We start from the raw sequence: 12,767 nt of genomic DNA, 5'->3' as shown, positions 1-12,767 counted from the left end.
AATTTGTGAACATATGTTAAAACCAGTACAGTAATTAATATAATGTTTTTAAAATATTCTTCAACTGTTCAAACATCCTGACTCTCCTTAGAGCTTTGCTCAGTCATTTTAGCGTTTATCTGTAGATCTTACCTGTGGGAATTATTAATGTAACTATTTTGTTCATTTATTCTACATTTATTATTTGAAAATTATTCTGTGAGGTAGACTTGTCTCTTTACTTCCATTTATTTGTTCAATTATTCAGGGGCACTTTACCACTGAGCCTCATCCCCAGCCCCTTTTTTATATTTTATCAAGAGACAGGATCTCACAAATTTGCTTAATGCGATCCTCTTGTCTCAGCATCTTGAGCCACTAGGATTACAGGCTTATACTACCATGCCTGGCCATTTTCCATGATTATAAAAAATCTTTCAAACTGGCAGAAGAAAATTAGGCTATTTAATCAAGTCCAAGAAAGGAAAAAAATTAACAAAACATATGGTGAACAGAATATATGATAAAAATAAGTTCTAATGTAACGGATTAAGAATAATTATAAATAAAATGTCACTCACCATAATATACAAAAAATCAGTAGATATCTAGACCGAAATTCTTGGTCTTAATACTTAGACTATAGGGAGCACACCTAAAATGATAGAAGAAGATTGAAAAGAAAAGCTCAAATAAAAAGATATGTCAGGTAAATACAAACCAAAGAAAGTCAGAGTAGCAATTTTAATGGCTAATAATGGCTGGGCAATGGTGGCTTATGCTTGTAGTCCCAGTTACTCTGGAGGCTGAGGCAGGAGGATTGCTGACCCCGGGAATTTGAAGCCAGCCTGGGCAACACAGTAGACTCCATCTCAGACTTGGGGGGAATCCTAATGAAATATAATTTAAGGTAAACCCCATCATATTGACAAGGATATAAGATATGGTAAAATGGCCACAAACATATATAAATGCCCACAAACATGTATGTACCTAATAATAGTATTAAAATATATAAGACAACTTTAGTCATAAAAGGAATGAAATCTGTCATTTGCAATAGTTTGGATGGAACTGGGGGAAATTACATTAAGTGAATTAAGCCAGGCACAGAAAGAAGCATGCAGCATGTTTTTACATATGTGGGAGCTAAAAAGTTGATCACGAGGAAGTAGAGAATAGAACAGTGGTCCTTAGTCTCAGACGTGTGTGGGTGGAGGGCTGGAGAAAGGAGGGTGAACAGGTAAGAGGTGCAGCCATCCAGGAGGAATAACTTCTAATGTTCTGGAGCACAGTGGAATAGGTATGGCTGACAACAATTAACTGAATATTTCCAAATAATAGAGAGGATTTTGAGTGTTACCAATACAAAGAAATGGTAAATGGTCAGGCGTGGTGTGGCACACACCTGTAATCCCAGCATCTCAGGAAACTGAGGCAGGAAGATCATAAGTTCAAGGCCAACCTCAGCTACCTTAGTGAGACTCTGTCTCAAAATAAAAAATAAAAAGAACTTGGGATATAGCTCAGTGGTAAAGCACTTGGGATAAATTCCCATACCAAAAAAAGGAAGAAAGAAAGAAATGATAAATGTCTAAGGTGATAGACATGCCAGTTACCCTGATCTGATCAGTACACACTGTATACATGGTTTGAAACACATTGTACCCATAAATATGTATACTAGCTAGCAATTAAAAATAAAACTATATTACAGAAAATTAGCATTTGAAACCAACAAGTTATCATTTTTAACATTTACTTTGTTCTTTTATGTATTTCATTTTTTTTCTATAGTGAATGTGTCCTTTGTAATTGAGAAGTTTCTAATCACTATTAATTCATGAAGTGAAACCTCATAATTTAAAAAAATTTGTAAAATCTTGGAGTGTGGCTCAGTGGTAGAGTACTTGCCAAGAATAGTGATGCTTGAAAATCTGGGTTCAATCCCTGGCACTGCAAATAAAATAAATAAATAATAAATAAGGAAAGACAAAGGAAAAAATATATGTTCAATATATATGAATATACATATGAAATACAAATATATATATATGAAAGATATACATGTACTAATACACACACACACAACTGATAGGACTGCAGGAAGAAACAACTCAATAATTGTAGCTCAAATAAAAACAAGAAAGAAAGAAAAGGAAAGGTATAGATGATCTGACACACTTAGTTAAAAATTTTAAGGGTGATAGTGTATCAAGAGATGGCAGCATCTGGTTGTACATCTCCCAGGTGTGAAAGCCAGGATGAAATCGTCTATAAATTGGAAACACATGCAGTTAAGGATGGATTTTTTTTTTTTAAACATAGAGTTAAGGGGTAGGGTTGTGGCCCAGTGATAGAGCAGTTGCATAGCATGGGTTGAGGCACTGGATTGGATTCTCAGAACCACATAATAAATAAAAAATAAAGTTGTTATGTCCATCTACAACTAAAAATATTTTTTTTAAAACATAGTATTAAATAAAAAAATAAAGAGATAGAGAATGCAATTTATTTGCACAGGACAATGTATATCGGCTGAAGACACATACTCGTGAAAACGCACAGGTTTCACAAGTATGCAAGGGTGACATTGAACATTAGAATGGATGCCTGGGTGGGGGAGGACAGGAGGTGGGCCCCGGGGTGAAGGAAGGGCCTTGTAGGGTGCTGCTCTGATAATCTCTAAGCTGCAACAGATAATACACTTGGCCTGTACACCCGCCTTGCGGGAACATGATTCTAATTTTTCCTATCAGCAGAAATGTTGCTCCTGTGACTGCAGGTGTCATGTGGCCAGCACAGAGCAAAATCTCCCCGGAAAACTGCAAGAGCCTGGGGCCCCAGGGAGCTGTGGAGGCGGACGTGTACATTCCTGCTCCACGGCCAGGTCTGTCCTCCCAGTCCAGGAAAAGCACCTCAAAACCAGAACTTCTGTCTTGGGGAGCCCCAAGTCACTGAGCTGGGGTCACATGGATTCAAACCCAGTTCAGCTTGGGTTTCTGGATTTCTCAAGAAGTAGACTTGAAATCCCTGATATCGAACTTCCCCAGGTGGTTCCAAGCATAGGCAGCAAGATATCTCTTTTTGACTCCATTTCCTTCCCACGTCTCACACAAAAATGTCTTCCTTGGGAACAAATTCAGGTTTGACAGACCACACAAAATCTCAAAGAGAAAAGATCCCAAATGATAACCTTCAGGGCATCAAGATGAAGAGCCTTAGAGAAGATCTACGAATAGCTGGCACAACAGGAAAAGTTGCTCCCTATCACTAATCATTAGGGAAATATACACTAAAACCCAATGAGAAATGCCCTCACATCCTCACATTAGGATAGCTATTACAAAAAGGAAAATACCAGAGGCTGGGGGTGTAGCTCAAAGATAGAGCATTCACCTAGCATGTACAAAGCCCTGGGTCCCATCCCCAGCCCTGCAAAAACAAAAACAAAGAACAAATATTGATTACGATATGGAGAAATGGGAACCCCGTGTAGTTGGTGCGAATGTAAGATGGTGCAACTGCTATGTAAAACGGTATGGTGATTCCTCAAAAAATTAAACATAGAATTACCATAGACTCTAGCAATTCTATTTCTGGGTATATGCACAAAAGACATGAAAGTAGGAATTTGAACAGATATCTGTACACTTGTGTACACAGCAGCATTAAGAGGTGGAAGCAGGACTGGGATTGTAGCTCAGTGGTAGAGCGCTTGCCTAGCCTGTGTGAGGCACTGGGTTTGAGTCTCAGCACCACATATAAATAAATAAAATAAAGGTCCATCAACAACTAAAAAAATATTTTTAAAATAGTCAATTTATGTTGTTGTGTATATTCTACCACAATAAAAAAAAAAACTAAGGTTGCTTAAGGGGAGAATCTGTGAAGCAGACACATGTCATTGCACCTTCCACACAAATCCTTGGTGAGGTCTCAGAAGAAATGGAGTTTGGAGTGGAAAGAAAAAGGCTGGTTTTTAAAAAGTTCCTCAGGCCGGGGCTATGGCTCAGTGATAGAGCGCTTGCCTAGCATGTGGGAGGCCTGGGGTACCATCCCCAGCCCTGGGGGGAAAATGTTCTTCATCTTCAGATGGAAATGGAGGTGGAAAAAAAGGGGGAGGGCTTCAAAATTTTTGAGTCCTGAAACTTCTACGGGTGAGGACGTTTCCTGTCCTCTTCTTCTGCACAGGATCCAGCTCCTCCGTCCTGCAGGAAGAGATGTCTGGACATAGAGGTGTACATGCTCACACATGTACACAGGACCATTGATACACATGGGTTCCTGTCTGCATACTCGCACAGGGCTGGTGTCTTTAGTGAAAGAAATAACTAAACAAATTATTAACTGGTCCTTAGTAGCTGGGGCAGGTGACCCTTTTCAGTCCTGCAAGTCACTCCTCCCCAGCCAGATCCATGCTGTGCTGTAGGGCCAGAGACCCCTCAGCCAGGAGGGCTAAAGGCTGGCAGAACCACTCCAGATCCTGGAACCCTGGCCAGAGGCGAAAGGGACCCCCTCCCTGCCAAGGCTCAGCCAGGCTGTGGTGCAGGCTGAAAAGCAGTTCTGTGGAATTTTGTCCCCTCAAAGATAAGCTGAACACCCAGCCTGTCTCTGACATCTGCATGGCCAGCACTTCTGTTATCAGGGATCAACCTCACTCCCACAAGTGCTGCCCAGGCCTCCTGCTCTGGGGGCCTCCTGACCAGTGGCCCTGAGATGAATATGGAGATCAGCAGCAGAGGAGATAAAGAAAATTGTACCTGGACTTTAGTCAAGCTGTCCTGGAGGTGGCAGGCAGGTGGCCCAGCTACACCTAGGTGAATGTTGACTTCCCAGCCTGACCTCCATGAGCCAGCTTTCAAATCCCTGTACGTCCCTCATCTTATACCCTCGATTCCCAATCCTGGAGAAAAGGGTAATACTAATTCCTTCTCCCAAATGTTGGTAACTAGAGTACAAAAGCAACATCCTTGGGAAGTGCCACATGCCTCTGCTTCCTTTCCAGTCTACGATGGTTGAACTGGGTTCTAGGAGCCAGTAGCTCCTAGAGCCGCATGCTGGAGCTAGAGCCATTGGGGACAGAAAGGAAGGAGTTGAGGGAGTGGGGGCGGGGCCCCAGCACACCCCTGGGACACTAAGCCCCACCCACACAGCCTGGCATTGGGAAAGCTGACTTCTTCCCCCTCCCAGCTGTACCACGGCTGCCACCAGGGAGAACTTGATGTGGTCCATCTGCAGATCAGAACTGTCCGTACCTGCTCCCTTCCCCGTTTGCATAGGGAAGCGAGTGGAGGGTCAGAGCACACCTGGGGCTGGGATGGTGCTCCAGAAGGTGGGATTGTCTCTCTGGGTCAGTTTCTCAACCAAACACCGTCTATTTGATACTTTAGTACTGGCAGGGGTTGGAAGCAAGGGAATGACACAGAGATTCGGGCATTCTGTGTGAATCATAAATTGAAGGTCTAACACCCACTACTGAAGAATATGACCTTAGAAATAGGGTTATAGCAGATGTAATTAGTTGAGCTGAGGTCCTTAGGGTGGGCCCAAATCCAACATGACTGGTGTCCTTAGAAAAAGGAGAAACGTTGACACATGTACACGCATCCATGAAGTAGCCATGTAGATAATAAAAGCAGAGACTGAGGTGACGTCTCTACAAGCCAAGGAACCAGCCCTGTTAAGGTGTGGGCTTTGACCAGCTGAAGTCATGCCACACAGCTGTTGGCTGGCTATGTGATCTCTGGCAGGTCGCGTCCCCTCCCCATAGGGGGCACTGTGGTGCACCATTCAGAGCCCCTCCAGGCCCTCATTCTCCCAGATGCTGGGTGTATTGGTGGTGGTGATGGGAACCAGTTGGGTTTCTCTCTGAGACTTGCACTCAGTTGAAGAGAGCCACCTTACCCAAGTGCAGGCCACCCCCAGACCATTGTCAAATGGAGGGTTGATGTAGGGATATAAAGTCCAGGTCGTGATGCCTCGAGGCAGGATAACTCAGAAGAGACCTCAGCTGCATCAGGTTTCACTCCTCTCCCTCAAATCTGTCTTATAGTGTGTTTTCTGTGCAAACAAACCTATTACAGTTGGTGGCAGGAAAGATCCTGGGAACAGAATATAAAGTGAGATTTTGACATAGGATCACTTTTTGGCCAGCTGGCAATGAGGACCTCAGGCACATAGCTGTGGCACAATTGTTAAAAGTTTTCCAGGTGGTGAGTTGGGCTGGGAAACTGGTAGAAGGGAAGGCACTGGTGTGTGCTGGTCCCTGTACCCTGTGTCCTAGCCTGTGTTATGTTAGATCAGGGAACCAGAGTCTGGGTTCAGTTTTGGAGCCATGTTGGCAAAGTCCCTATCTGCAGAAAGCCCTGTCCCCTGTGGCCTTGGTTTCCTATGAGATGAGGGAGTGGGATGAACTGACTGGACAAGCCAATTCACTGAATTTCCTTCTAGCTCCAGCATCCTGCACAAGCCTATGACTAGGGAGAAGGGTTTGGTGGTGGGAGCAGGGCAGGAGTGCCCTGCAGCCAACAATGTGAATGAACTGAGTGTGAAGGTGGGGTGGAGGGACTTGGAGGAGATATTCTGTGTCCCCATCTTGCCTGAGCAGTCTGTTTGATCCTATGCCCAGGTCCCCTGGCTCCTCCCAACGGATGCTTGGGCACCTGTAGCTGATCCAACTGAACTTGTATTTCAGTCTACTGGTGTGAGGATGGCCTCTGCCTCATAGAATCTCTTTCTTTGTTCCCTGTCTTCCAAGAGTCTGGCAGAAGGCATGAGCTCAGGATCACAGGATATCACAGAAGCTGGAAAGTGACTTCTCAAAGCCCACATGGCTGGCAGCAGAGCCACTCCACAGCCAGGATCCAGTAGTTCCAAGCCTGGGCTTCTTCCACAACCTTCTGGGCCTCCTCATTGAGGGAACTCTGAATTGCTCAGCCAGAGTTGAGAGGAGATAATGGGAACTGTGATTGGGACAGTGGAGATTTTATTTTTGTTTGCTTGTCTATTTATTTATTCTAAAATGAAAATGATTAACTATTTTATGTACTATTTTTGTATGTACTTTTTCAGTACTAGGGATTGAACCCAGGGAGCCTCTACCAATGAGCTACCCCACAACCCCTTTTATTTATCTTGAGACAGGATATTGCTGAGTTGCTGGGTCTGACCTTGAACTTGCGATCTTCCTGACTAAGCCTCCTGAGTTGTTGGGATTACAGGCATGTGCCACTGTGCCTGGCAATTAACTGAGATTTTTTAAAATTCAAAATATATAGCTTAAAGAAACTAAAAATAAAGTTTAAAGAAAGTAGAAATTGCCCTTAAATTCCACCAACTGGAGAGAGCTACTGTTAACAGTTTGGTGAACAGATTTCCAGACGGCTCTCTGAGTGTGTGTGTGTGAGAGATTTTATGGTAATGGGACCATATACTGTTTCATAACCTGCTCTTTTTATTCAACAATCTGTCAAAGGAATCTTTCTACCTCAGTAAATATAACTCTACCCTTCATTTAATAGTTTCAGACTATCCATTGCAAATGAAAGTATAAACCACCTTTCATTTGTCCAGCTGGATGGTGGGAGCATTTAGAATGTTTCCAGTATTTTGTTATTCCCAAAACTTCAGGTTGAATGTCCTCACACCTCTATCTTTGCCATTTGTCCAGCCTCTGTTGTAGGTCCATTTTTGGCTCATTTTTCTTAAAAAGTTTTCCTACAGTGAAAGAGGTCACTCTGCATCTCATTCAGTTGTAGGGTCTTGTTTCCCAGGAAACTTGGGGTTCCTCTCCAAGGGGTTAGTGGCCTTCATCCCAGGTGCTGCCACACAGAGCAGCAGAGTTGCACACTCAGGGGACAGTTTTTTCCATGGGTGGTCTGGATAAGGGGCAGAGAGGACCCCTCACCCCCATACTATAAAATTTCCAAGTCCAAATCCAAAGATGTGACTAGTTGTCCCCATGGATCCATCAGCTCAGCTTCCTGCTGGAGTCCAGTTGGTCGTGCTGAAGGCCTGCCACTCTGCAAGGGACTTGGATTTCCTTTCAGGAGGTCACTGGACCAGGCAGAAGACTGAAGAAGTGGGCCAGAGGTGCGTGGGCCTGAGAGAATCCCAGTCGGGGTGGGTCCTGGACTTGATGCTGGGTGGATCCATTCACTTGTTCTTTTATTGACAAGTCAGCCTCTGTGGCTGGGCTCAGTATGTGAGGACAAGGAAGACAAGGTCACAGTTGCTGGAGAGAAACGCACAGTCAGATAATCCTAAGGGTGACAGTCTTCCCACTTTGGGGGTGGGGAAGGGGAAGAGAGCATCAAGGGTCCTGGAGTTGTCACTCTTCATTGGGGACTTTAGTCTATACCTTGGTAAGGGTTATTTAATCTTTTTTTTTTTTTTTTTTTTTTTTTTGTACTGAGAATTGAACCCAGAGGCACTTTCCACTGAGCTACATCCCCAGCCCTTTTTATTTTTTATTTTGAGACAGGGCCTCACTAAGTTGCTGAGGCTGACTTTGAACTGTGATTCTCCTGCCTCAGCCTCCCACGTTGCTGAGATTACAGGCGTGTACTATCATGTCAGGCCCTTGTTTAATTTTTTAAAAAATAGACTTATCTATTTAAAGACCAGTTATAGGTTCACAGCAAAATGGAGCAGGAGGTACAGAGATTTCCCACCTGTCTCCTGTTCTTACACATGCACAGTCTCCCCCATTACCAAAACTCCTACCAGAATGGTGCATTTGTTACAACTGATCACTCTAAAGTGACACATTGTTGTCACTCAAAGTCCATAGTTTACATTAGGGTTCACTCTTGGTATTGAATATTCTGTGGGTTTGGACAAATGACGTGTCCACTATAGTGTCACACAGAGTAGTTTCACTGAAAGGCTTACTTTCAAAAAACAAAGGGAGGGTAACTTTCATCTTTATGATTATAATTCCCCTTGTCTCACACATACGCACACAACTTTTTGCCAAGGAAAGAGACAAATTGAACTTATTTTACTGTATTCAAAGGCAAGGCTTCCTCTGCCCTTTCAGTGTGTCAAAAGTCAGAGGTTGGTTTGCTGGGGTGCAGTGACTGCATCCAGGGGTGGGCTCAGGGCTCTGGAAGAGGCCTTCCAAAGGCACAGGAAGGGAATGAGGTGCAGACAGAACCCTGGGGTCTGAGAGGTGGAACCAAGCTAATTGACCCTGTTATACTGAGGTTCCCAAGTTGCCCCTGCAGAGAGTGAATACTCCTGAGCTGGTGCATAACAGCATGATTGTGAAAACATCTGTCACTGTCACTTTGGGACAGCATCTGTCCCAAAGGTGCCCTTCACAAAGTGATTTTTGGTTTCTTCTTCTCCATGACATTGTGGAACCCTGTGCTTGCTCCTCAGAGAGCTCACGGAACCAGCAGGTACTTTAAGGATCTACCCAGGACAGGCTGAGTCTGGGCTAGGGTGGAGGATGGTGTGCTTTGGGGTAACCTGCCTGCATTTCCTATTCTTTAACTCTTTGCTCACAGTATCCTGATTTCCTCCTCCTTCCCCAAACTCAAGCCATGTACTTTCCCCCAGAACCAGGCCTAAGTTGGCCCATGTATCACAGAGGTTGACTCATGACCTGGCTGCCACCAATTCCAAGGGTCTCAGACTTCTTCTGCAGCTCCAACAGCCAGTGCCACCTGACTTACAAGGTGTGGGGTGGGGGACAGGTCTGTAGAGCTTCCCTGGGGTTTCTATGGGGGACAAGTAAGAACCCAGGGTCAAGGTTAAGACGATACTTAGAAACAATTCTCCTTTGGGATGTTCAAAGGCTTATAACAACTGGACTAAATCGGTGTAGAAACTTTAAATTCTGTACTCCTCTCATCAAATCACTGATAAGACACCAATCCCAGGATGCCATGCATTCCCAAGGTGACTTCCTGACCCATCCTTAAAATCCCCCCATCCCCAGCCCTGGAACTCCCAGCTGGAACCAGGTCTGGCCCTTGAATCTGGCCACACAAGGCATAAGGAGACCCTGGAGGCTTTAAGTTCATTCTCACAGATGGGGAAACAGGTCCCTGAGGGGGACAATGACTTCCCCTGAGTCCCAGAGCCGCACAAGGTCAGGTCAAGAATTTTAAAGCCCCCTGGGCTCATCTCACACTCTCCACTGTTACCACTTGTGCTAGTTCAGAATGCTTTCAGTAGAAACAGGAGGAACTGGAGACGGCCGCTAGGGAATCAGATTAGACCACTCCAGGCCTGGGTTCCACCTCTTGACTCCAGTGCTTCCACATTTTGTTCAGCTTTCCCCACCATGTCGTCCTTTCCCTTTGCTTGTTGCCTCATGTAGCTGCAATTTCCAGCTACAATTTCCAGCTATCGTGTCTGCTTTCCAGGAAGGAAGACAAGACGGGCTCAGGGGTGAAGGGCTATGCTTGCCCAATTTGTTCCTCCTAAACAGTCTTCTTGAAACCCACACTCCGTGTCCCCCCAAAGCACTTAGTATCCTTCAGCCAGAACTCAACTGTTTGGTCCCACAAATGGATATTTTTAGGTGGGCATATTGCCATCCTGAACAGGGTTGGGGTCTGCTGGGAGGATGAAGGAAAGAAGTGACCGGGTGGTCAGCGGCAGTTGTTTGGGTTGGGATCTTGGCTCAGAACACCCTACCCAGCAAGCCACCAGGCCCTTCACGTCAATCCCCATGTCCCAAAGGTCGGCCACAGTGGAGAGTATAGTTTGGATTTTCTACTGAGTTAGAGGTTTCTGGAGACTTCGAAGATAAGGAGGGGCCAGGGTGTATTCTGACCACACGCATCCTTCACAGGCTGATATTTTGATTCTCCCTTCTTTCTAAAGACCCTACTTAGGCTCCTGAGGGTGGGGAGTACAGTGGCCAGAGCCAGAGAGAGGAGAGAACCACATGCTGGGAAAGAGTAGTGACTGCAAGTTGTCCCTCTCCCACAATTTGTTGAATCCACAGCTGCTCGAGCATCTTCTTTCCCATTCTACCTTTCCCTGTGGAGACACTACTGAGGCCACAGGTCCTCTGGGCAGGGCTCAGCTTCCTCCACGAGGGTCCCTAAACACTCACCATCCCCACCCACGCCTTGAACTCCACTGGGACAGGCACCTGTTAATATTCTGACTGCATGTGAGCTCGCAGGGCCTTTAACAGTTCTTCAAAGCATCAGCATCACCTGAGAATTTGATCGAAATGTAAATTCTGGGGTCCCACCCCAGACGTACAGAACAGAAACTCAGGAGGGTGGGTGAGAGCAGCAATCTGTATCAACAAGCCCTTGAGGTGATCTGATGCACGCAGGAGTGCAAGAGCCCCTGGCATAATAATGATGCTCAGTTGGAAAACAGCTTCAGGGTGGGTAACACCAACCTGGAAAGGAGAAATGAAGGAGCTCGCCTGGCCCGTTGCAGCCCTGTGAAGACTGACTTGCAAAATCTGTTAGAGCTGAAACCACCCAGCGACCATTCAAACTTCCCATGTGAGAGATTTGGGAACTGAGATTGACAGTGGAGCAAATATTTGCCCAAGATAATCAACAGAAATAGACTAAAATTTCCTCAATCCTAGGTAAGTGATCCACTTTTTTTCCAAATTATCTTTAAAAATTGTAGCATTTATAACTATTTTGTAAATCTTCAAAATGATCCTAAAGAATATGTCCTCACTATACACACTGAAAGAAAACCCTTGGGAGGAGTTGGACAGTGGGGGTGATGCTGTGGCTGTGCTGTGGGCACCTCCCCATCCTCTTTGGAGGACCATTCGTGATTCATGGTCCCTTCTAGCTCGGCTGCGTTCTTATACCACACTAGTGCAGTGGACTCTCCCGGTAAGCCACAGGCAGGGCTGAAGAGCCTTATGTTTACTTCTTTGTGTCTTACAGAGGACTGAGCACAGACAGGGTTATGCACACAGAAGAGCCCAGAACTAAAGTCCCAATGGAGACCCAGGACTATGTATTTAAACATTAAAAACTAAGCAACTATTAAATAAAATGTGTCTTGTCCTCCTGTTTTGACAAACTCTATAAAGCTTTGGCAGGCTGGAATAGGAGGTGCAAAGCGGGGATCTCCTCTCCTCCCCATTCCAAATTACCTCCCATACTTGGAGGGCCTTGTGCACATACAGGTGGACACCACAGCATGCTCATCATGCCTATCCATACCTTCTGCAAAGAACCACCTGGGCCACTGTGGGAGGCAGGACCTGGACAAGAGGCCTATCAAACCCTATAGGTTGGCTCAGGGATGTTTGGGGTAAGAATTCTAGGATTCTGGGTGTCTGCAGCAGGGGTTAAAAAATGGGGTATGGGCTCTGGATAAACAGATCCCTTTTCCCTGTGACTGCTTCTACCATAGGTGGAGTGTGGTCACAGGAGGGCTTTATCAGAGGCCTCTGAAGATTTGCTTCTCAAATGTGGTCCTTGAACCATCAGCATGGGTTCTGCCTGGAATGTGGTTAGAAATGTAGACACTCAGCCTCACTCCAGACCTACTGAATCAGAATTTACATGTTAACAAGGTCCCCAGGTGATTCTTGTGCACATAAAGATGTGAAAAACACTACTGTAAAGCACAAGCTCTAGGACCAGGGTCCATCTTACCCAGGTTTAGGGGTGGTGCTAATAGTAGGTATCAATGAATATTTGCTGGACTAATAGAATTACTATCTCTAAAGCAGGCCTGGTACCCAGCAGTGGGTGTGGCTGCCTGGTTCACAATGATTTCATTTTCTTTCTCTCTGGGGCCTCAGTGGTCAAGTTTCAGCTATATACTCTGTG

This window comes from Sciurus carolinensis, chromosome 9 (assembly GCF_902686445.1).
Source record: "Sciurus carolinensis chromosome 9, mSciCar1.2, whole genome shotgun sequence".
Taxonomy (NCBI): domain Eukaryota; kingdom Metazoa; phylum Chordata; class Mammalia; order Rodentia; family Sciuridae; genus Sciurus; species Sciurus carolinensis.
The sequence above is the reverse complement of the archived record's forward strand: the minus strand, read 5'-3'. Positions refer to the sequence as shown.